Genomic DNA, 26,457 nt, shown 5'->3' with positions numbered 1-26,457 from the left:
CCACCCCCAACCTGAAGGAACTATATTTAGATTGAGAGATGTATACAGATTAGATAGAATATTTTTACCAGGATGGAAATATCAAATGGAGACAGAAGGCGTAGCTTTAAGGTGAAAGGGAGGAACTTTAAAGGAGATTTACTTGGCAAGATTCTTACAAAGAGAGTAGTTGGTGCCTGGAGCACATCACCAGTGGAAGTGGTGGAAGCTGATATGATAACAATGCTTAAGAGGCATTTAGGCAGACACACGCACAAGCAGAAAATTAAGGGATATAGACCATATGCAGACAGATGTATGGTTTAAATTGGCGGCATGGACGGAACAGACATTGTAGGTCGAAAGGGCCGATCTTGTGCTGTACTGTTTTATGCTCTATGTTCTTTAGACTTTAGACTTTTAGACACTTTCGAGACATAGTGCGAAACAGGTCTTTGACACACTGGGTCCATGCTGAACAGCGATCGCCCCATACACTAACATGATCCAACACACTGGGGATAATTTACAATTTACAGTAGGCAATTAACTTACAGACCTGTATATCTTTGAGTGTGGCAGTAAACTGGAGCACCCAAAGAAAACCCACGTGGTGACAGGGAGAATGTACAAACTTTGTACCGGCAGCACCTGTGGTCAGGATCGAACCTAGTCTCTGGCGCTGTAAGGCAGCAACCCTCCCACTGCGCCACTGTGCCGTTTTATGCTATACACAGTATGGAGTTCTAATATCCCAGTCTGTTAAATGCTATTTTAATCAATTCACTGCCTTGACAAAGATTATTTTTGTTCATAGTGATTGTTCGTGGATTTTGCACAAATAAGGACAGTGTGCATTTGGACAGGAACTTGGACATTCTAACATTCTCTTCTAAGCTTTAGAATTTGTGAGGTGTTTTGCAGTGCAGTCAAGAAATCCTTAATGTATTACGTTCTAGATATTGCACGCTGCAAAGAAAGTATGTCAGTGGTTGAGAGAATGAACGTTTGGAATGGCTAATTAGGTACCTGTCAAGTAGTCTGGTTTGTCCCGGATGGCATCAAGCTTCTGCAGCATTATTAGAGCAGGCATGTGCTGGTTGTTAGAGCTCTTCTTGGCATGTGCCAACTGTATTTGTCTTGCAGTTTGGAGGAGACAGGAAATGGGCACCATACACCTTCCTTATCTGCTTTTGCAGGAACAATAATTGTGTGCCTTGTACAGTTAAGATGCTGACCAATGTTGATCCTCTGGGTGGGAGACTCAGCAATGGTATTGCCATTGAAAGCAAAGGGTAGGTTGGTTAAATTAGCTATTTAGAAGATGTGTTCTTATGTAGCACTTCCATAACCCAAATGTAACTTGTTACTAACCTGACTATATCAGAATGTTTCCCAAGTCTTATTGCAGCCCAGACATGAACTCCTTCATTATCTGAGGATCTGCTAATGGAATTCAACATCCTTGTTCAATCATCAGCAAAAGTCACCACTTCCAATATAAAAGTAGTTGAAGATTTTTGCATTGAAGATGCTGCCTTGAGCGATGTTCTGGGAAGGAGGTGACTGATATCCATCCCTTGTACATACTCTGTATCCAAGGCATTGTTCCAGTTAGTAGAGAATTCCTCTCGATTCCTCTGTGTTAGAGTGTTTTGGTTACACTCTATCAAATGCTGCCTTAACACCAAAGACAATTACATTCACCTCTGGAATTTTGCTCTTTTGTTTATGCTTTTGGACGTAAGATTTGGAACTATGTTGTATTGGTGGAACCAAACAAACCATCTATAAGAAGTTGAAAGTGAACAGTGATGCTTGATAGCATCATCCATCTTCCATTACTGTCCTAATGATTGAGGGCAGACTACTGAGCCAGTAAATATCCTGACTGGATTTGGTCTACTTTTTGTAAACATGAATTGATGAGGATATTACATCACAAGGGAAAGAGGAATGATGGTTCTTGGCAATATCTCTAAGATAACTTTATGAGTTTGCAGGATTTAATCCAACATTAACCTGGTATATTTATCAAAGTCTAGGAAATCCAGGAAATTCTGGTTAAAAAACAGAATGTTAAGAAAGAGGCACATGGCCTCTTTAATTTGTGTTTTGAATGAATGTGCATAGTGAGTTTAATGGTTATCTGGTAACCATTAACTACAGCTTCATGCAATTCCATGTGTGTACAGGCCAAATTTATCGATGGGATACTTCTTTGGGTAGAACAGGGCAACCTTCCAGTTTTGATGCTGAACTGCGCACTTGGTGGAAGTTGCCATCCAATTTTTCTTTAATAATGATTAGCGCTGACAGCCTCATCATTATTATTACTGCATAGTCTGGGCCACTATTCCTTGAGATTGGACAGTGTACAAGAAAGCATCTGATAATCTATGTTTCATCGAGATCAAGACCCTGACAAGGCAATATAAAGTGGAAACATCTATACTAATGACATAATTTCCTGCAGCTCAAGCAGTTTGTGGGATGCACAGTCCCATTTGCATTATTTCTGTGGATAACATTATCTGTAATCTGAAGCCTTGTTTACAATGCAGTCATAAATTCAGCTTTGCTCAGATTCTGCAGCTGTTCTGAATTAATGCACACTAACTAAACAGCGTAAATTAACCTGCTGTGATGTGAAGTCTGCAGTAACAACTCCTACCTCCTGATTCCAATTTAAAAGCGATTCTTGCCCCATTAACATGGCAGCAACTAATTTGTGCTCATTCCAGTCAATCAGCTGCTCTGAAGTAGCTAGCTGTAGCCTTGTAAACAGTATGATGTTGACCATTGCAAACAGATTGTGTAGAAAGGAAGAGGGAGAAGCTTTGGTTGGAGCCACAGAAATAGTTAGTGGAGCTAAAACGAATGGGTCCAACATGGTTTTCAGCTAAACAAAGAATTTTATTCATTTAGTTTATTTGAGGTTATCCCAAAGCACTTTACAGGCAAATATATACATTTTGTTGTAATGCTGGAAAGGCAACAGTTAATTTAGAGAATGCAAGATTCCACATGAAATGATCACCAGATTATGTTAAGCAAGATCTACATTGGCTTAGAGTTTAGAGGCCCGGGTTCGATCCTGACTGAAGGTACTGTCTGTACGTAGTTTGTACTTTCTCCCCGTGACCACATAGGTTTTCTCTGGGAGCTCCGCTTTCCCCCCACATTCCAAAGACATACAGGTTTGTAGGTTCATTGGCTTTGGTATGATTTGTAAAAGTGTCCCAAGTATGTGTGGGATTGTGATAGTGTATGGGGATCTCTGTTCGGCATGACCTTGATGGGCCAAAGGACCTGTTTCCACGCTGTATCTCTAAACTAAGAAAAAAAAGATACACCAGGCACAATTCCCTTGGACTTCTTTGAAGTTCTGGCTTGGGATCATCCACACATGAGCGAGCAGACAGGGTCTTGCTTCAATGTCGCTTGCATGAGACTGTAATTCTGATAATCTCAGTCTGCAGAGTAGATCATGAAGCCACACATACCTGAACCACAGTTTGTATCATTCCAGTCAGATGTTTGTGGGTTCATGATTATGCTGTTAAGGCTTATTTTTAAGGTAAGCATTTTGGGTGTACTTAATTGTTACATTTGCCAATCTCTGCAATAATTTTAAGGACTAAGCCTCACACAGGCCTCTCAACACTTGTAAACAGACAGGCAGCGTTTCGCATTAAATTGTCCAATAGCAACAACAGATCCAGATGATTTGCATCTGAAAAAGTAGAGAGGTTAACGTTTTTGAATAAGGATGAATGATCTGCTTTCAAAACATTACACTCTTTCTCACTCTTTGGACGTTAACAAGATCGCCAGCAATTTTATTTTGAAATCACGCAAGCATTTCTGTGTGCTTCCTCCTATATTTGTTTGATACTTTCTTTCCAGGATTTGCTGAATGTTTTAACTGCTACAAATTACAACCAGTGTTATGCTGAATATGAACAATTTGTCCTCAGTACAAGTCAAAACAATGTTAAATTATTTCATATAATTTCAGATAATAGTTTAGTTTAGAGATAGAGCGTGGAAACAGGGCTTTCGACCCACCGTTGATCACCCGCATACTAGTTCCAGGTTATACCACCTTCGCACCCTATGCACGAGGGGCAATTTACATAAATAACCTTCAAACCTATACGTCTTTGCAATGTGGGAGGAAACCGGAGCACCCGGAGGAAACCCATGCAGTCACAGGGAGAACGTGCAAACCTCAAAAGTGGAAGGCACCAAGCAGGAGGAAGACCCTCGTCACCCACTCTTCCAACACCTCCAGGCACCAAAGAGGTTAAAATCCAGAAACAGCTTCCCACATGCAGTTCATCCTCTGAAAGATGCTTGGGTGACACACCTCCATCAAATCCCCACACACTGACACTATACCCTGAGGAGTTCCTTCCATTGAGAGCGAAAGAGACATGGCCAGTCTGGCTCTGCCTCAATTGCCTCAGAACATGAGTCAGACGGTGCAAAGCTCTCATGCAGCTCTCAAGCACAACTAAGATGGACCAACCGAATGTGACTGCGGGGAGATAACCCACACTATGGAACACTAATGGCGAGTTCTCACGGTGCGACCTGAAGCAAGATGTCACCCGAGTGAAGTGATCGTGGTCCAGCACGAGTTCCGCACGATAAAGTGTTCCCACGATAAAGAGTTCCCACGGTACTCGGCAATTCTGTCATTTGTGCGACTGACTTGTCCGTCTCCCGATCTTTCCCGTTAATCGTGAATGAACATCGTGGACTGTAGTGTAGTTAATCACGTGGCACAAATGATGTCACTTTTTTTTCACACGCTATATAAATATCCTCCGTTCGTAGAATTCACATAATTTATTTTATGGCTCTAAAAGAGACATGATTCCCACTTCAAACGAAGAGGGTGTAAAAGCTGTCTGCCACTACTTTTACATTGCAGCTGCAGGGAACAGACAGACTTATAAGATAAATTAAAGGTGACTGCAAAAACAGCACTTTTACATCTGTAGCATTGTATGTTTTAAAATCATGGATAACATTAAATTGTTCTCCTGTACATAAACTAATATATTGTTATAGTTACTCACATGAGCACCGGGGATACTCAGCAGCCTTCGTCTCCAGCAGGTTGCGCTTTCTCTCCCTATTTCTATAATCCTCTCTGGATTTGTCATAGAGAATCTCATTGAATTGGTACCACTCCACCAGTTCACCCTCTTGTTCCCTGTTGAAGTTATATGGCTTTACCTTCTGCCATCTAACCTTTATGTTCTCGTCTGCTGAGAATATTGTGGAGGCAACAGCTACTGGGGAGGCAATCTCAAATACACCCTGATCACCCTCTCCCTGCTCCAAGGAGCCCACAGGCAGTGGTATCTCTGGCATCTCCTCTTGCCTCTCCACCTGTCTCTCTTGCTGAGTTTCCTCCTCATTTACCTGCATGGCTAAAAACTTTCCGACTTTCTTTGACCCCTTTCTTTGCGATTTTCTGAGAGGCATCTCTGCAAGTCTTACTGTGAAAAAGATTCTCAAACAATGACAATTAGGTGGGACGTCCTCGATGGACACATGGTCCATTGGCGATATTGAGACCACCTCTTTTACTCACCTTATGTCCCTTCTGTCAAGCTTCCGGGTTTACCGTTCGCAGGAGTTCCCACGGTATTCGCAAGTGTCATTACGGATATCGCACGGATATCGCACTGGCATCTGCGTCCATACAATGTTGCAACGCTGCTCAAGACACTCTTGGAGAAATTCAAAAATGTTTGAATTTTCTCCCGACCTTACCAAGTCACACGACTACCTGCCGTTAGCGCCACGGAGGTCCTCGGTGGTCCACGAATGCCGTACTGCTATCGCAGAAGGTTCCCACGATGTTAAATCTTGTTAGGTCTTGCTTCAGGTCGCACAATGAGAAAGCCCTTTTACTTACCTGTCCCCTCCTCCCAGAGCCCTGCAAACCAGAAGATCTCCAGGTCTTCAACCCATGTGCCAGAGCCTGCGTTATGCAGTGGCTTGGAAAAGTGCAGCGAACGACGAGAAGATTGATCACTCACGAGGGTGAGAGTGCATTTCCCATATAATTTTCTTAACATGCCAGCATGTGGATCATGTGCAGGCAGATGTGATTAGTTTAACTTGGCATCATGTTCAGCACAGATTTCATGGGCTGAAGGCTCTGTTCCTGTGCTGTACGGTGCTATGTTCTGTGTTTTATGCTTTCACTCTCCCAGGAAATGGTGTGGGTTTTGGTTGTGCAGATACAGTATACATTGTGATCCACAAGCGGTCATGGTTGTGAGGAAAATGATGAATGGAGGGCAGATCTTCATTCATCTGGCTTTGTTCACAAGAACCAGTGTTTTGCAGCTGAAGAGAGTGAATCTTCTTCTTCTTCTTGTGTAAGACATGCAAAGCCTAAAGTTGGAGGACAACTTGTTCTATTTGATCCAGGTTGATTGCATTCGTAGAAACAGGGCGGACCATGTCACCCCCAAAAGAGTGCATTAAGTTAGTTTAATGCACCCAAGAGCATTTTATCAATATGGTAGAAGCACAAGGAACAGCAGATGTAAGAATCTTGTGCAGAACACACTGTGCTGGAGTAACTCAATGGGTCAGGCAGCATCGTAATATTGTTGTTTGTAGATGCTGATGTGAGCTTTCATTTTTAGGTGTTCGCGGAAACAAACTTTTGTGCAACCTCCTCGCTCCACTGGTGAGATGACGCAAACTGGAAAAGTGCCAGGTTCAGTTCTTGGTCTGTAATGAATTGTTCATTCTTAGCTAGGGTGGTAACGCGGACAATTCAATTGGCTTCAGCATCTCCGTGGCATGCATTGTTCAGGCCAAGCTGAACTGCCACTTGCGTGCGGGACTGCTATTGTCTTTGGAAATACACTCTACCATATGCAAGCACTTACATGGCAAAAGAAAACTTGAAATGTGCTCTTTTAAAAAACACAGAAGTAATTCCATATCTTTTTTGGTAGAGAAAGGAGAGCTGATGAAATCATTTGCCAATAAAGTATTATAAGTTTTTTTATTATAAGGTTATTGCCAATGGACCTCACTGTGTTATGGGGAGAATAAATGATTGAGTCTGAATGGGACTTAAGCAGACTAGAGAGAGTCAAACAACACTATTATCCATTATTCAAAGCTTACATTGTGTAATAATATGAATATTCTATTGTTCTTAAGTTCGGTGGTTTCATTAAATAAAAATCCTATTATGTATTTTGATTTGAAAACAAAAATTGCAACGATATATTAAGTTCAATCAGATTTCTCCATTTGAGTGCCATGTCATAGAGTCATACATATAGCATGGAAACAAGCCCTTCGCTTCAGCCCAAGTTGACCACACCGACCAACATGCCCCATCTACACTAGTCCCACCTGCCCGCAATTGGCCTATATACCTCTAAACTTTTCCTATCCCCATACCTGTCCAAATGTTTTTTAAACATTGTGATAGTACCTCCTCAGGCAACTTGTTCCATATACCCTTTGTGTAAAAATGTTGTCCCTCAGCTTCCTATTAATCTTTCCTTGATAACCTTAAACCTCCGTCCTCTGGTTTTGTTTCCCCTACTCTGGGTAAAAGACTCTGTGCACTTACCCGATCTATTCCTCTCATGATCTTATAGATATCTATAAGATCACCCCTCATCCTCATGTACTCCAAGGAATAAAGTCCCAGCCTGCTCAACATCTTCCTACAGCTTAGAGTTCTAGCAACGTCCTCGTAAATCTTCTCTGCACCCTTTACAGCATCTCTCCTGTAACAGGGTGACCAAAACTGAATACAATACTCTAAATATGGCCTCACCAATGTCTTGTACAATGTAACATTACCTCCCAACTTCTATACTCAATACACTGACCGATGAAGACCAATGTGCCGAAATGTGTCCTGTAGATATGAATGTATTTTGCCAGCTTCTCCGCTGAATCTTTACCCGCTTTCACCTTTGTCTATTTTAAAGTTGACCTTTGCTTCAACCATTGTACTTCCCTGAGTGTCAATATTTTAATCTCCCAATCACCTTGAACATCTTATGATGGAATTAATTGGCCTTGATTCATCAGCAGCATTGAGAATGTAGGAGTTCCTCCATGAAGCTGAAGGCTTTCATCTCAAACACCATTGCCTTCATTCGTTCTCTGTTGCTTTGGCATCCTTTCTAAACAGTGGTGCCAAGACATGACCACAATACTCCTATAAGGAGTTAGCAAATATTTTAAAAGAGAAAATGCTGGGAATGCACAGTTAGTCAGGCAGCTTCTGTGATAGGAGAACCTAAATTAATTCCATTGAAGCTCTTCTTGAGTTTAGTGAAACATTTTTTGCAGAACTGCAACATTTTCTCTGTGATTGTTCCATAGGTCACCTCCTAGCAAATCTATTTGCTCACATCCTTTCTTTTCTTGCAAATAAACATGATTTCCTTATTACTCTCAGCTTTCTAAAGAAATAACGATCTCAAAGATAATCACAAGATGCTGTGCAACTCAGCGGGTCAAGCAGCGGCTTTGGAGAAAAAGAACAGATGATGTTTCGGGTCTGAACCCTTCTTCAGACCCAAAATATCACCTATTCTTTTTCTCCAGAGATGCTGCCTGACCTGCTGAGTTACTCCAGCATTTTGTGTCTATCTTCGGTCAGCTTCTGCAGTTCCTTCCTACACTATTCTCAAAAAATTGTTTAACCGATGTGATATTTCAAAGTTCATACACTTAATATTTTTGGGTCCTTTCTGAGTTATACCAATTTTATTCTGGTGCTTTTACTGTGTAATTCAGTGGTCTGTCAGTTTTATTAATTGCTAATCTATATTTATTGGCATTCATTGAACATGGAGTCTTTTAAGACACCGAGATCACTTCCAACTTTATCTTTAGCCCTTTGAATGAGTTGTACAGGTCACCCATTGTTTTTTCTTATGTGCAAGACTTTGAACATCTCTGCATTAAATTAAACCTGCTAGTATGCGATGTTTTGTTAACTCACTCTGCAGTTCCTGGGTTGTTGCTTTAGATTTCTCTTTATCTCCTCATTTAATTTCATCTGCAATTGTAACCACTTTTTTTGCTCAGTGCAGACTGCATGAAATATAAAATCTATTTGTGCTTGGCCGAAAGGAATGTTGGCCTGGAGGAGACTACTTCTGTCTGAAAGCACTGTTTATTCAATGTGCCTTTCACTTGCCAGCTAGTCAGGAACAAATTAAGTATCTAAAAAAAACCAACTATCAAAACGTTGTCCTGACTGAATTGAACTTGTTACCAGGTAGTAAGATAGATGTGTATATACCCTGGTTCATTGATCTGCAACATGTATAATGAATAGTAATAGTTGTGGCCTACAAATAACTTAAAATGTCACATTGCAAGAATGAAATGTGGTATTGGATTATTTGCCCTGAAACAGGTTTCAATTTGTGCGCACGGTCAAATTGCCAAGTTTGATAACAATATGATTGTTACTTAGCTACATTTCTCAACGTGGCTTCATCAATTATTTAAGTTTAAATATTATTCACCTGTCTTTCCACACCTGCCAATGAAGGAGAGATATTTTATTTATTAGCCGAGATAGTCGATTGATTAGTACCTGCTTTTCACGGGCAAAGTTCGCAAAGATGAATTTTTATCACACTGTCAAATATTTACTGGAGAGTTTACTACCATGATTAGATTGAATTTGCGACATCCATGCATAACTATGTCCCAGTGGGGGGAATGCACCTAATATTGTCACCATTTGCACAATGCATTTGCACAATCCTCCCATATGGACAAAAGTCAGGACACTACATTTGACTCTGACCTTTTCCTGTTTTATTTCCTTATTTGCAGGTGTCAAGTACAACCTACCCTCATCGTATCTCCTTCATGGTGCAATCTGGCTGCTGGAAGATGCTTCTTTTTCACTGCACGGCTATCTTTGATGACCCACAAGAAGCTCCTGGGTCAAATTCATGCTGCTGCCAAAGCTGATGTCCTGTGAATTGTGATAGAAAAATATGCCCTGAACCTGAGCACACACTGATGTCCAATGTGTCAGCGCACACCATGGTGCAATGATTTGCTGGCACTCTGACCATTCTGACATTATTGCAGCCTCCAGACCTAAGGCTCAGCAACCCTACAGACCCTCAGATGGAGTGCTGCCTTTTCCCATCTCACAGTCAGCTCTCTGTGCACTCTGAACAGGGTTCACATCATGTCAACATCTCTGCTTCTTAAGAAGAGGGACCAGTTCCTATTGCCGTGTTTCTACTCGTGCAAAAGAAAAATCGTCTGAGCTGCAACATCACTGTGTGTCATAGTCAGAGAGTGAGTGATACAGCATTGAAATAGGCCCTTCGGCCCAACTTGCCCACACCGGCTACACTAGTTCCACCTTCCTGTGTTTGGTCCATATCCCTCCAAAGCTGTCCTATCCATGTACCTGTCTAACGGCTTCTTATACTTTGGGATAGTCCCATCCTTAGCTACCTCTTCTGGCAGCTTGCTCCATACACCCACCACCATTTGAGTGACAAAGTTACCCCTCTGATTCACATTAAATCTTTTCCCCTTCACCTTAAACCTATATACTCTGGTCCTCAATTCACCTACTCTGAGCAACGGACTCTACGCATCTACCCCTTATTCCTCTCATGATTTTATAAGATCACCCCTCATCCTCCTGTGCTCCAGGGAATAGAGTCCCAACCTACTCAATCTCTCCCTATAGCTCAGACCCTCTAGTCCTGGCAACATCCTCCTAAATCTTTTCTGTACCCGATTCAGCTTGACAACATCTTTACAATAACACGGTGCCCAGAACTGAACACAATACTCTAAGTGCGTTCTCACGAACATCTTATACAACTACAACATGACCTCACAACTTCTATACTCAATACTCTGACTGATGAAGGCCAATGTATCAAAAGCCTTTTTTGACCACCTTATCTATCTGTGACTTGACCATCAAGGAACCATGAACTCCTAGATCCCTCTGCTCTACAACACTCCCCAATCCCCTACCATTCACAGTGTAGGTCCCGCCCATGTTAGACTACCCAAAATGCGATACCTCATTTCTCTAGGTGTTGTAGAACCACACACTGCTCATAAGTGGTATCAACGTGTGTATGAGGGGAAGCAATCTGCTCATGAATTATATCTTGCTGTTCAATGAGGAGAGTGATCTGCTCGCAAGTGGGACTTTTCCAATCTTTGAGGGCAGCTTGCTACTTCTAGTGGTGGGTTATTGCTGTTCTTCAAATCCTTCAAGCCTGCTTGTGACTGATTGTGGATGATTGTCGATGATCAGCCATGATCACATTGAATTGCAGTGCTGGCTCGAAGGGCCGAATGGCCTACTCCTGCACCTATTGTCTATTGTGATAGAGCCATGCCTCGTGCTGGATCATAGTGAGTCATTGTAATAGTCATATGGACCAAGGTGGACTAGTGTAGATGGGGTGTCTTGGTCGGCATGAGCAAGTTGGGCCAAAGAGTCATAGAAGCACACAGCACAGAAACAGGCCCAACTAGCCCATGTCAAGATGCTCCATCTATATTAGTCCCACCTTCCTGCGTTTGGCCTATATCTCTCTAAATCTTTCCTATCCATGTACCTTTCCAAATGTATTTTGAATGTTGTTAAAGTACCTGCCTCAACTACCTTCTCTGGCAGCTCTTTCCATATACCCACTTTTATAGCTCTTTCCATATACCCAAAATTGCCCCTCAGTTTCCTATTAAATCTTTCTCCTCTCACTCTAATCCTATGTCCTTTGGTTCATGATTCCCCAACTCTGGTAAGAGACCCAGCGCATTCACTCCGTCTATTACCCTCATCATCTCTTGCACCTCTATGTGGGGAATTGGCCTATAGTATCAAGATTTAGTGTTACCCCTGAATCAACACCTACAGCAGTTCCACCTGTATCAGTAGGTGCAGTGTGTCGAGAAAAGTGAAATTAAAATTGATGATGTACTTGAGGGTTTCACTTCTCCTCTCTCCTTATCTGACACCCATTTGTCTCCTTTTCAGCTCGAGCCTTTGTCGCTTACTCTACCCATCTGCCAAACACTTGCCCGGCTTTGTTCCATTCCCACCTCTATCTTCCAGCTTTCTCCTCCCACTTCTATCAGTTTGAAAAAGGGTCCTGACCCAAAACACTGTCTGTTCATTCCCTCCACAAATGCTACCCGACTTGATAAGATTTTCCAGCACATGGTGTCTTCCTAAGAGTATTCAGACCTTTAGGTCTTGACCTCACACTGTCCCAGACTAAACGGCAGTTGCCAAATTTTCACCCACTCATTCAACCCATCCATGATATTTTTGTTATTCTTGACGCAACACATATGCTGAGGGAATGGCTCTATCCCTTTCATCAACTATATCAGATTCCTTCAAAGAACAATTCAGGTTTACTTATCATCAGAATTCAATAACATCATCCCATTTTAATGATGTCTCAATATATTATTTTAACCAAGAACATTAAATTCTTCCTAGCATGTGTATCTAACACTGAATGTGCTTGCAGTCTGAAGAAGTGTCCCAATAGAAAACGTCACCTATCCATGTCCTCCAGATTTGCTGCCTGACCTGCTGAATTACTCCAGCACTAGGTGTCTTTTTATGTAAGCCAACATCTGTAGTTCCTTACTTCTAACACTGAATGGAAACTATTTTGCAAATGAGGTTGGATTATTGCCTCTGAAATTACATTAATGCTTTTAGATTCTATAAATCTTTGATCCTAAAATCTTTCAAACAATTATTGAAATTTATCATCCTAACCTGAAAATTTATGACAGTGAACCCCTACTTGATCCCCTAAACCCTTTATTAATCAACTCCATGGCCTTTCTCTATTTGGTCTGTGCAGCCTATGTCATTTTTGCACCCAAAATGTATTACTTCGTATGTACTTTGTTACATTAAGCCACATCGTCCACTTGATCTTTTAATCTGCTCTTCCTCTTGTTCACTCTGGCTCCCAGTAACATGTTTGCAGCAAGATATTGATGTGTCGGTGATATGGGCAGATATAAGGCAGATGTACTTTAGTCCAGTCAAAAGTGAGGTGATACATTGTGGAATTAGTACTGCTACTGGGAGCACACTGTGGATGGTCTGGTCTTAGGGAGCCCAGAGGAACAGAGTGACCTTGGAGTCCATGTTTACAAACCTTTGAAGGTGGCAACACAGGTAGTGCATACCATTAAGAAAGCATTTGAGATATTAACTTCATTAGTCTGGGCATTGATTATGGAAGTACGGAGGTTATGCTAAAAGTTAATAAAACTTGATCAGCCCCCAACTGGAGTCATACATGCAGTTCAGGTAACCGTATATAGGAAGGATATGATAGCACTGGAGGGGGTGCAGAGAAGATTCACCAGAATGTAGTGTGGAATAGAGCAGAGATAAGACAAAAAATGCTGGAGTAACTCAGCGGGACAGGCAGCAACTCTGGAGAGAAGGAATGGGTGACTTTTTGGGTCGATGCCCTTATTCAGACAGCATAGTTATGAGGAGAAATTGGAGAAGCTGTGTCAGTTCTTCATGGAGCAGAAGAGGTTAAGAGGTGATACGATTAAAGTATATAACGTTTATCTAATGTGGGTGGGTAGACAGAGGGGAACTTTTCCCCATATAAGAAGCAGAAAAAAAAGCAGAGGACTTGGATGTTGAGTGGCAGGGAGGAGAACTAGACAGGATACATGGGGGACATTCTTCACCCAGAGAGAAGTAAGTAGGTGAATTGTTTTGCCAGAAAGAATGGTTAAAGCTGGGTCGGTGACAACAGTTAAAGTGTCTGAATAAGCACTTGAATTGCATAGGTATAATTACAGTGCATTCAGAAAGTATTCAGACCCCTTCACTTTTTCCACATTTTGTTATGTTACAGCCTTATTCTAAAATGGATTAAATTCATTTTTTTAATCTTCAATCTACACACAATACCCCATAATAAAAAAAGTGAAAACAGGTGTTTAGAAAGTTTTGCAAAGTAATTAAATAATCACATTTACAAAAGTATTCAGACCCTTTGTTATGACACTCAAAATTGAGCTTAGGTGCATCCTGTTTCAATTGATTATCCTTGAGATGTTTCTACAACTTGATTGGAGTGCATCAGTCGTAAGTTAAATTGATTGGACATGATTTGGAAAGGCACACACCTGTCTATATAAGGTCCCACAATTGACAGCGCATGTCAGAGCAAAAACCAAGCCATGAAGCCGAAAGGATTGTCCGTAGACCTCCGAGACAGGGTTGTGTCGAGACACAGATCTGGGGAAGGGTATAAAACAATTTCTGCAGCATTGCAGGTCCCGAAGAGCACAGTGGCCTCCGTCATTCTTAAATGGAAGAACTTTGGAACCACCAGGACTCTTCATAGAGCTGGCCGCCTGGCCAAACTGAGCAATCGGGGGAGAAGGGCCTTGGTCAGGGAGATGACCAAGAACACGATGATCACTCTGACAGAGCTCCAGTGTTCCTCTGTGGAGATGGGAGAACCTTCCAGAAGGACAACTATATCTGCAGCACTCCACCAATCAGGCCTTTATGGTAGAGTGGCCAGACGGAAGCCACTCCTCAGTAAAAGGCACATGACAACCCGCTTGGAGTTTGCCAAAAGGCATGAGAAACAAGAATCTCTGGTCTGATAAAACCAAGATTGAACTCTTGGACCTGAATGCCAAGCATCACATCTGGAGGAAACCAGGCACCGCTCATCACCTGGCCAATACCATACCTACGGTGAAGCATGGTGGTGGCAGCATCATGCTGTGGGGATGTTTTTAAATTGCTGGAAATGGGATACTAGTCAGGATCGAGGGAAGGATGAACAGAGCAAAGTACAGAGAGATCCTTGATGAAAACGTGTTCCAGAGCGTTCAGGATCTCAGACTGGGGCGGAGGTTCACCTTCCAACAGGTGAACAACCCTAATCACACAACCAAGACATTGCAGGAGTGGCTTTTGACAAGTCTGTGAATGTCCTTGAGTGGCCCAGCCAGAGCCTGGACTTGAACCCGATCGCACAAGTCTGGAGGGACCTGAAAATAGTTGTGCATCTCCCCATCCAACCTGACAGAGCTTGAGAGGATCTGCAGAGAAGAATGGGAGAAATTACCCAAATCCAGGTGTGTCAAGCTTGTAGCATCATGCCCAAGAAGACTTGAGGTTGTAATCGCTGCCAAAGGTGCCTCAACAAAGTACTGAGTAAAGGGTCTGAATACTTATGTAAATGTGATATTTCAGTTATTTATTTTTAATTACTTTGCAAACATTTCTAAACACCTGTTTTAGCTTTTTTATTATGGGGTTTTGTGTGTAGGTTGATGATAAAAAAAGAATTTAATCAATTTTAGAATAAGGCTGTAACGTAACAAAATGTGGAAAAAGTGAAGAGGTCTGAATACTTTCTGAATGCACTGTAGAAGGCTGTGGATCTTGTGCTGAGGAATGGGATTTTTATAAAAGATCCCCCTGGTCAGTTTAGACAATTTGGGCTCAATTACCATTTTCTATAAGACTGACACAAAATGCTGGAGTAACTCAGCAGCATCTCCAGAGAAATGGAACTTGTGACGTTTTGGGTCGGAACTTCTTCAGAGGCAGAGATGCTGCCTGACCCGCTGAGTTTACTCCAGAATTTTGTGGCTGTCTTCAGTATAAACCAGTATGTGCAGTCCCTTCCTGACCATTTTCCATGCTGTACAATTCAATGACTGTATGACTATGATTGGACTTCCTTTGCTGGATTGTGACCTTTCTAGCCTTATTATGATGCAACTTTAAACCTATACCTTATTCCTAGCTTTTATATCTAATCTCTTTTATATCAGCTATAACTAATCTCCCTGTGCCATGCCCTGAGATCTCCTACCACAATAAAGGTATCTTGTAAATGGAAGATGTGGAGGAAGGAACTACAGATGCTGGTTTAAACTGAAGATAGACACAAAAAGCTGAAGTAACTTAGCGGCACATGCATGATCTCTGGAGAGGAATGGGTAACGTTTTGGGTCGAGGCCCTTCTTCAATAGAAGTTCTTGTCGTACCATTTTACAAACATACGTCTCTTCCACTGTTACAAAAACACCTGTGTTGATACTGAAAACAAACTCCGACATTCGCATTAACCAAATGAAAATGGGAACAAAGTGACTGATGGCATTAATACTAAAAAAAAATCAATAAATCCCCTCATACTGCAATATATTTATTTGCAGGATGTAAAGGTGAGCAGATAGCACATTGATCCCAGGTGAGTTCATGCACCCGCTGAGTTCCTCCAGCAATTTTGTGTACCTTTGAGTTCATGACTAAGCAGGTGCCTACTTTGTTGAATAATAGCAAAGACCATAGTGAGATGTAATTCTAGACTTCAATCTCCCTTTCATCAACAAAATAAAAATCATTCGGCATTTTCCTTTTAGATTTAATTAAGCAATGGAATTGGGGGTGGTTGTTGTGCTGTTGTGATGGAATAACCTGCTACTCTTTTACATAATGTTTTTCATTTTAGGGCTGAGACTTCTTTCTGGACTCTGCACAGCTTGCATTCATCATTTCATAACTACTGGCAGGAAAATAATGTGCAATTTCCTGGTACGTGCTCCTCGGATGTGAAAGCATGAAAGATAAATCACTGGTTCAGAAGTATTTAAGGTACTTCTCTTTCTTCCTGCTTGCCACTTCTTTCTTTCTTTCTTTCTACTTTCTGTCTTTCTCTCCTTTCTTTCTTTCTCGTTTCCCCCCTCTCTCTCTCCCCCCCGCATCTCTCTCCCCCCCCTCTCATCTCCCCCCCTCTCATCCCTCCCCCCCCCCTCTCATCCCTCCCCCCTCTCATCGCCCCACCCTCTCATCCCCCCACCCTCTCATCCCCCCACCCTCTCATCCCCACCCTCTCATCCCCCCACCCTCTCATCCCCCCACCCTCTCATCCCCCCCCTCTCATCCGCCCCCCCCTCTCATCCGCCCCCCCTCTCATCCGCCCCCCCTCTCATCCGCCCCCCCTCTCATCCGCCCCCCCTCTCATCCGCCCCCCCTCTCATCCGCCCCCCCTCTCATCCGCCCCCCCTCTCATCCGCCCCTCTCCCTCTCCCCCCCTCTCCCTCTCTCTCTCCCTCTCTCCCTCTCCCCCTCCCTCTCCCCCCCTCCCTCCCCCCCCCTCTCCCTCTCCCCCTTTCCCTCCCCCCCTTTCCCTCCCCCCCTCTCCCTCCCCCCCCTCTCCCTCTCCCCCCCTCTCTCTCCCCCTCCCCCCTCTCTCCCCCTCCTCTCTCCCCCCTCTAATTCAGTCTTCATTTTTTAAAGTATCAGTTGTCTGTCAATCTTCCATCAATCTATCAAATTTTCTTTTACAATGAAGTATATTTTTGTCCGATGCCTGCCTCATAGAGTTTCACAAGACAAACTGGTCATTCAGTTCAAATGGTCCATGCAAACATTCTTCGATCTTACATTATTCTGCTCATTCATAAATGCTACCCCACTGCCTGCTGTGAACCATCCATGCAATTTGCCTCAATTATCCTGTGGTTTCCATACTATCTTCTAACGTTATTTAGAATCTCTGCCAGCCAATAAGCTTGTGCATCAATCTCATGGAAAAATATATTGTGAAGGCATGAAAGATAAATCAGCGGTTATAGTTACTTTCTCTCTTCTCCAGGGACTCATGTTTGATCCTGAGCACGGGTGTTGTCAGTGTGGAGTTTGCACATCCTCCCTGTGGGTTTCCAGAGACTGCTCCAGTTTCCTCCCATGTCCCAAAGAAATACTGGTAGTTTGATTGTCTACCGTACAAAAATAAATCTTGGATTAATTTAGTTTAGTTCGGAGATATGGCATGGGAACAGGCCATTCATTCCACCGAGTCCGCACCAACCAGCGATCACCCTAGACTCCACTATCCTACGCAATAGGGACAATTTACAATCTTTACCAAAGCCAATTAACCTACAAACCTCTACCACTTTGGAGTGTGGGAGGAAACCAGAGCACCCGGGGAAAACCCATGCAGTCACGGGGAGAACACACAAAGTCTGGGCCGCCAGCACCCGTAGCCAGGATCGAACACGGGCCTCTGGCGCTGTAACTTTACTGCTGCACCACCGTGCTGGACCTTTGTTTCTTGTGGCAGCAGAATCGAGGTCAGATGATGAGCCTGTGAGGGAGAATGTTGTAGGGCATAAGGGGAAATATGGAGGGGAGGTTAGTGATGGTACTGTTGGAATTAATCTGGTGAAAAATGCTACTTTTGTCTTAGCATACACATGATGAAATCTCTGCCAGCCAATAAGCTGTGCCAATCTCATGGGAAAATATATTGTGAAAGCATGAAGGTTTTACTTATTAATTGTCAGTAATAGGTAAAACCTTAGTACTGAACACATCCAATCTACCCACATGCAGAGGGTTTAAAGTTTCAGTCTCTTGCCAGACAATGTAATGGAGTTACAATGGAAATTCTCTTGGTGGTGGGGTGGTTTTGTTTCTTGAATTGTTCGGTACTTCCCGCATTAAACGATATAAAATATTTCCAAAAGAATACACAATATCATGTGCACAGAATTAACTCCTTGCAGGTTTATACACCTACGTTTCTACTGAGTGGTTCCTATCAAAGAACAAATGTAAAATAACTTCATACTAAATAACTTACAAGAAGGAAGGAAACCAATATAAACACTTATTAATAACGTTATACGATTAGTGCCTTGAATTTAGTGAACTTGCCTTGTGTGCTACTAATGTCAGAAGAAAAACACTATCAGCCTTGGGGAATTATACAATCTTTAATTAAAAGTAAATTTTATTACAAATAAAGTAGGGGGTAAAACTGGCATGCATTATAAGGAACTCATTCTATTTTTCCCTAATTCATACTGTATGACTGCCTTTCTCCCAATAGGCCCAGATTCTGCTTAATAATAAAAACCTGTAGATCTAAGCATACAAAAGATTTATGTCGCCTCATCTCACGATGTGTAGCAATGTTTCAGTATTGATGGAGTTAGTACACACCGTATCTGGTCATTTTCAACTGGAAACTAATAATCACATGTATAATGGTATCATTGCAAGCAATCACCTGGGTTAAACCCAAGTTCATCAAATAAATCAATTGGCATTTTTTCCTGTATTTTCCTGGGTTTCCCAGCTGCAGAGCACATCTGTTCAGGGAGGGAAAAAATAAATTTCCTTTGATCATTTTATCCCCTAAAATCTGGATATGTGACCCTGGGAAGATGATCTTAAAAAACATATACAACATTTGACCAACAATAAATAAATTAAGACATAACTCCCCTAACGAACCTATCTAAGATACAATAGGGCTAGGATATATTATGTAACTTGTGGAAACCATATGATTGGACTGTTAGAGTTGCCTCTGAAACTCATTCTCCAATGTCTTGCAATCCTTGCAAGTGATCAATTTAACCATTGCAGCAAGTGGACAAAAAAGACTGTTGAGGACTGTTGTTGAACAGTGTGATTCTTCTTTAAATATACAGAACAAACCCTCATCATGTAATTTGGCTTGATGGATATTTTAACTCAAACTTGTGCTGAGGAATATGTGCTATCTTTATCGATGACCAACAAAGCAAGGTGGGGACCATATAAGTATCTTTTAAGAAAAGTTTCATTGTGAGTTATGAGATGGGGGGGCAATGACCTGCTACCTCCATAAGCTGGATATAAGCTGATTCAGTCTGTCGCTTTGACCATGCATGTCACAGTTGTGTAGTGAAAAATGCAAAGCTGTACAACACTCTTCAGCAACCCTGCAGATGGAGCACAGCAGCTATTCCTCAGTTCAAGACAAGACAGTTCAACTTGGTCTTGGATAGATTTATTGTTCTCGGTCAAGGCACTCACAGTCAGATCTACCAAAGACAAGACAGTGTTCTTCTCTAACCATTGTTTCCTTCAAGCTGACTGTCATTGACAGGAAGACCAGAAGGCAGGTGAGGGGAATATGGAAGACGAACCATCAAACTATTGACCCCAGCGAGCATGGAGGAACTACAGACGAATCAGGGAAGATTGAAGGATTGGAAGAGATTATAGAGGAGCAAGAGTGAAGAAAGATTTGAAAACTGGGGTGAGAAATATAAAACTGGGTAGTTACTGAACCAGTTGAATAGCAAGAAAAGGTACACAGGCCGAATGGAACAATGCAAGTAGTCCCATGGTCAGCGGAGTTTAAATAGAAGAGAATGGAAGAGTATTGGTCAGAATGTAAGAAGCTAGGGACAGTCAGCTGACCTGAGACTGGTGTGGATTCAGATGATATTCCAAAGGTGAAAATAAATGGCCTGATGATATATTTATATTTATAAATGGGTAGCACAGTGGCACAGTTTGGAGAGCTACTGTCTCACAGACTCAGAGCCCGGATTTGATCCTGACCTCAGATATTGTCTGTGTATCCACTTTGCTTGTTCTCCCAATGACTGCATGGGTTTTCTCCAACATCCCAAAGATATGCAGGTTTGTAGGTTCATTGGCCTCTGTAAATTGCCCTAAGTGTGTAGAGAGTGGTTGAAGAAGTGGGATAATGAATACCCAGTGCGAACAGTCAATCGATGATTGGCGCGGACACGGTGGGCCGAAGGGCCTGTTTGAATGCTGTAACTCTGAACTGAACTAATGGTACATGTTTCCATATCTTTACCTATAATAATAATAATAATAAATTTTATTTATGGGCGCCTTTCAAGAGTCTCAAGGACACCTTACAAAATTTAGCAAATAGAGTAAAAACATGCAAGCGGAATGAAATAAATAGTAAAGACATCACCAGTACACAAATTAAAGACAGAATTCAATCCAAAGAGACAAAAATCAAAAACACAATATGAAGAGAGAGCAGCGGCAGCTAAAGCGCGCCAGCGTACACTCTCCCTTCCGGCAGCCATCTTGGACACAGAATAAAATAATCATTTACACACAAAAAAACATCCCCCCACAATGGTTACCACTGTGGGGGAAGGCACAATGTCCAGTCCCCATCCCCAGTTCTCCCATAGTCAGGCCTATTGAGGCCTCCACAGTTGCCTCTAAGGAGGCCCGATGTTCCTGGCCATTCTCGCCTAGTGGTGTTGCTCCGGCGTCGGGAGAGTCCTCGCAGCGGCTGGGACGGCTGAGTCCCTACCGGAGTCCGTGGCTTCCGAAGCCGACAGGGCCGCGTCGGTTGGTGCTCCGAGGCTCCCGATGTTAAAGTCGGCGCCGCCGCCCGCGGCTGGCCGCTCCACAGTCCCACAGCTCGACGGTGTTGATCACGGCGGTCTCAGCATACCGGAGCTCCAGCGCGGCGACCCAGCGCGGCGACCCAGGCAAGGCATCGCCCGCTACGCTCCGCGATAGCGCTCCAGCGCTGTGCCGCGACCGAAGCTGAAGGTGCTGGGCGGTCCCCGCCAGGAAAACGCCGCTCCACTCCCGCTGGTAGGCCGCAAGGATGGGTCGACGGTGCAACCCGGGGAAAAAGCTGCCTCACCGACCAGGTAGGGACCTAGAAAATAGTTTCCCCCTTCCCCCCCCCACATAAAAAAGTCAAATTCCCCAACAAACATGGGACAAAATTCACTAAAAAACTAATTTAAAAAAGTGAATTGAACGGACGGCTGCTGGTTAGCAGCCGTTCCCCAAGATGGCTCCTCCCCTATAGTATCTTCAATAGGTGCATGGAGGGAATTTATTTATTGTTGGTCAAATTTGTTATACAGTTTTTAAGATAATCTTCCCAAGGTCTTGTACCCAGCTTATAGGCGATATGATCAACATAGATTTATTTCTACTCTCAATAAATAGATGTGCAATGTAAACCCTGGAAAATACAATTAAAAAAAGCCATTTGATTTATTTGATGAACTTTAACCGAGGCGATTGTTTGCAATGACACCATTATACATGTGATTATTCACTTCCAATTGAAAATGACTAGACATGGTGTGTATTCACTCCATCAATACTGAAACATTGCTGCACATCATGAGATGGGGCAACATAAATCTTTTGTATGCTTAGATCTACAGGGTTTTATTATCAAGGAAAATCTAGGCCTACAGGGAGAAAGGCAGCCATACAATATGAATTAGGGACCAGATACGACCAAGGCCATACACAATCAGATTCATTTTCAGGCTGTTGGCAGAACACATGGAATATCAGTGTTGAATTTCACCAGGAGTCGAATAGCAGGCCCCAAAAACTCTGGCTGCTTTCCACATCCCATACATGGGTTGTGCCCCTTCTCCATAAAAATGTGGAGAGATCACATGTTCACTGGCTTGGAAGGTTAAACAACTCCTAATCTATTCTCACAGCAGAAGAGGAATGGGGAGGTGGCTAAATCTGGGTGACAGAAAGCAGTGGCCAGTCATTGAAGTCGGGGCTTGAGAAGAGAGATGAGAACTGTTAACAACATTTCCAAACGGCTGCATTCTGCAATCTTGGGCAGAAGGGAACACCCTGGCCTCTCCCACCTTCACATTCAGGTTTATTTTAAAAAAATCACAGGGTGCTGCCGCTGTCCTTTTAAGGCCCACCTGTTTGGCCACATGTGCACTTGCTTTTCCATAGAGTTGCCTCAGGCTAAAATAATCTGATGAGGGAGGCTGCAGTCAGGTGCTGTGCTTAAAACTAGCTGGTGCAAGAGGCAAAACGTCTGCTTCACTTGTGGACTTGCGTGCCTTTGACCTAAGCAGATATGGAAAATTGTGACTTTCTGGCCCAAACAAAGCAGGCACAGTCTGCCTGCAATTTCAGAGGCTTGGGAGGTCATTTCAAACCTGAGAATGAGGTGTTGCCCAGTTAGATGTCTCAGTCCAGTTTTCAGATGGTTGAGATCTCTGTATGAATATGACTATGCATTTAATGGGTCGATTGATGGCTTATTTATGTGTACTTTACAAGTTTAATTTATTTTAGTTTATGGTCATGTGTACAAAGGTACGGTGAAAAGCTTTTAGTTTAGTTCAGTTTAGAGATACAGCACGGAAACAGGCCCTTCGGGCAACCGAGTCTGTGTGACCCCGTACACTAACACTATACTACACACACTAGGGACAATTTACAATGATACCAAGCCACATTAAGGTTTAGTTATGTGAAATAAGCTTTGCACTGAGCCCCAATGCCTTCATCTGTTTTTGATTAATTAAAGATACAGCATGGAAACAGGCCCTTCAGCCAATCAAGTCCACACTATCCATCGATCACCCTTTCTACACTATCCCACTTTCACATCCACTCCCTACACACTCAGGACAATCTACAGGGGCCAATTAACCTCCAAACCTGCACATCTTTGGGATGTGGGAGGAAACCAGAGCACCCGGAGAGAACCCACGTAGTGACAGGGGAACATGCAAACTCCACACAGTCAGCACCCAAGGTCAGAATCGAACATGAGCCTCTGGCACTTCAAGGAGCTTTAATTGGGTATGTTTATTTTTCTACTCTGTACAAGTAGAATAAGATAAACATAAATGAAGCCATGATGTGTTTCAGCTTTGGTTGACAGTGATAAAAGATCTATCTTTAGATAGGGAGTTCGTAGGGGGCGCTGCAGCGGCTGCGCCTGTCAGCAGCGCGTTAGTCTTTTCAATTTTTAGTATGTTTTAAAGTATGTTTTAATGTTCCTTTGTGTGTGGGGGGTGGTGTGGGGGGGTAAGGGGGAAACCGCTTCGGTCGCTTCCTCCACGGAGAGGCGACTTTTTCCAGGTCGCCTCCCCCGTGGCCTAACAACGAGGATCGGCGCGGCCCTTTCCGGAGACGCGCCCGGGGGCTTCAGCGGCGGGCGCAGCGTGGACTCTCGGCGTGGAGCGGGCGAGCCCTCGCTGGGGCTCGCTGGAGGGGAGCGCTCCGTTTCGCTGGCCCGCGGCAGCCGGCAGCCTGAAGGCCAAAATACACTGGATCACGTGTACAGCAACATTAGGAATGGATACAAAGCCTCCTCTCTCCCTCATCTCGGCCAGTCTGACCATCTATCACTCTTTCTCACCCCGGCATACAGACCTCTCATTATGAGAACCAAGCCCAGTGTGAGAAGCATAAAGACTTGGCCCGAGGGCGCTGCCGCCCAACTTCAGGACTGTTTTGAGCGCACCGAGTGGGACTTATTTGCAAACCAGGACATACATGAATATACATCCGCAGTCGTGTTCTATATACAGAACTGTATTGACAACGTCACTGTCAACAGGGAGGTCAGATGCTACCCAAGCAATAAACCATGGATGACCAGGGATGTCAGGAACCTGCTGAGAGAACGGAACTCAGCCTTTAGATCTGGCAGTGATGAATTGTACAGCACTGCCAGATCTAAACTAAAGAGAGCCATTAAGGAGGCAAAGACAGCCTATGGAAGAAGGATAGAGGGGTATTTCAACGAGAGGGACCCTCGGCGTGTCTGGCAGGGCATTCAGCAACTCACAAACTATAAGGGCAAGGGGGGCCGATCATCTGCAGCAGTAACTCGCTAGCTGAGGAGCTCAACCATTTTTTCACCCGGTTTGAGCTGAATGAGGCAGAGCCTGCACCTGTAGCCGCACCCAGCACTGACAACCCGCCACTCGCTGTGAGTACGGAGGACGTCAGAAGAACACTCCGCAGGGTCAACCCCAGGAAGGCTGCTGGACCAGATGGCATCCCAGGGAGAGTATTGCGGGACTGTGCAGACCAGTTGGCGGAGGTTTTTAGTAAAATCTTTAACCTCTCTCTGTTAACGTGCATTGTCCCTAAATGCTTTAAGACTGCTACCATCGTACCTGTACCCAAAAAAACATTCATTACGAGCTTGAATGACTATAGACCTGTTGCTCTCACTTCGACCGTGATGAAATGTTTTGAACGGCTGGTCCTGGCCCACATTAAGTCCTCACTCCCACCCACCCTGGATCAGCATCAATTTGCGTATAGAGCTAATAGGTCAACGGAAGATGCCATCAACACAGCTCTACATTCTGCACTGGCACATCTGGAGCGTCCTGGCTCATGTGTGTGGATGTTATTTGTAGATTTTAGTTCTGCATTTAATACTATCATCCCCAGCAGAATGGTGGACAAACTGTCTGATCTAGGTGTTAATGCAAACACATGTGGATGGATTAAGGACTTTTTAACAGACCGCCCACAGACTGTCAGGATGGGGTCCAATTACTCCCCCAGTCCTGACGCTCAGCACAGGAGCGCCACAAGGATGTGTGCTGAGTCCCATCTTGTATACAATATACACTTACGACTGTATACCAACACACAGTACAAACAGGATCATCAAGTTTGCGGACGACACGACTGTGGTGGGACTGATAAACAACGATGACGAGTCTGCCTACAGGGATGAAGTCCAAAAACTGACCGTCTGGTGTACCAAAAACAACCTGGTACTAAACCCATCAAAGACAAAAGAACTTGTCGTTGACTTCAGGAGGAAGAGGAGAGAGGAACCTGCTCCCTTATACATCAAAGGAGACATGGTGGAGAGAGTCAACGACTTTAGGTTCCTGGGAATAAACATCTCCCAGGACCTCAAATGGCAAATGAACACCGTCACTCTCTTGAAGAAGTCTCATCAGCGGCTGTATTTCCTGAGGTCTCTACGGAGAGCAAACGTATCACAGCCGCTGCTGCTGTCCTTCTATCGATGCGCCAGGGAAAGTATCCTCACCTACGGAATCCTGGTGTGGTTTGCCAGCTGTACTGTGGCTGAGAGGAGGGCGCTGCAGGGAATTATAAAAACTGCGCAGCGCATTACAAACACTAACCTACCCTCCTTGGATGACATATACAAGGCCCGATGCTTGCGCAGGGCCATAAATATCAAGAAGGACACATCCCACCCTGCCAACCACCTTTTTATTCTGCTACCCTCGGGGAGGCGACTCGGGTCTCTGCAGGCTCGCACCGGTAGACTAAAAAATAGTTTCTACCCATGTGCGGTAAAAGAGCTTAACTCCAATAGTGAACACTGGGAAGCAAGAAGTAACTTCGAGGAATACCGCTAAATTCTTTTAAACTTTTTAAAAAATGTATCTATTATTTTACTATTAACTGTACATATGTGTATTGGTTGTTGTGTTGTATTTCTTTTAACGGAGGAGAAGCAAATGGAATTTCGTTGCTCAGTTTTGTGCAATGACAATAAACATATTCTTCTATCAAAGATGGCGCGGCGTCCGCAGCCCGGGATCCCTCGTGGGGGACCCGGGGGATGAAGAAGCCATCACGGCCGGCCCGCGGCCAACTTCTACCGCGGGTGCGGCATGGACTTACCATCACCCCTGGAGGGGAGCTTCGACCATCGGCCCTGCGGTCTGCGGTGCTTCTGGCTGCGGCGCGGCGGGAACCTTAAATCTTCGACCGCCGGCCTGCGGCCTACACCAACCTGAAGCTGCGGTCTCCGGTGGGGAAGAGCCGATCCT

This window comes from Amblyraja radiata, chromosome 15 (genome assembly GCF_010909765.2).
Source record: "Amblyraja radiata isolate CabotCenter1 chromosome 15, sAmbRad1.1.pri, whole genome shotgun sequence".
Classification (NCBI taxonomy): domain Eukaryota; kingdom Metazoa; phylum Chordata; class Chondrichthyes; order Rajiformes; family Rajidae; genus Amblyraja; species Amblyraja radiata.
Note: the sequence above shows the minus strand (reverse complement) of the source record.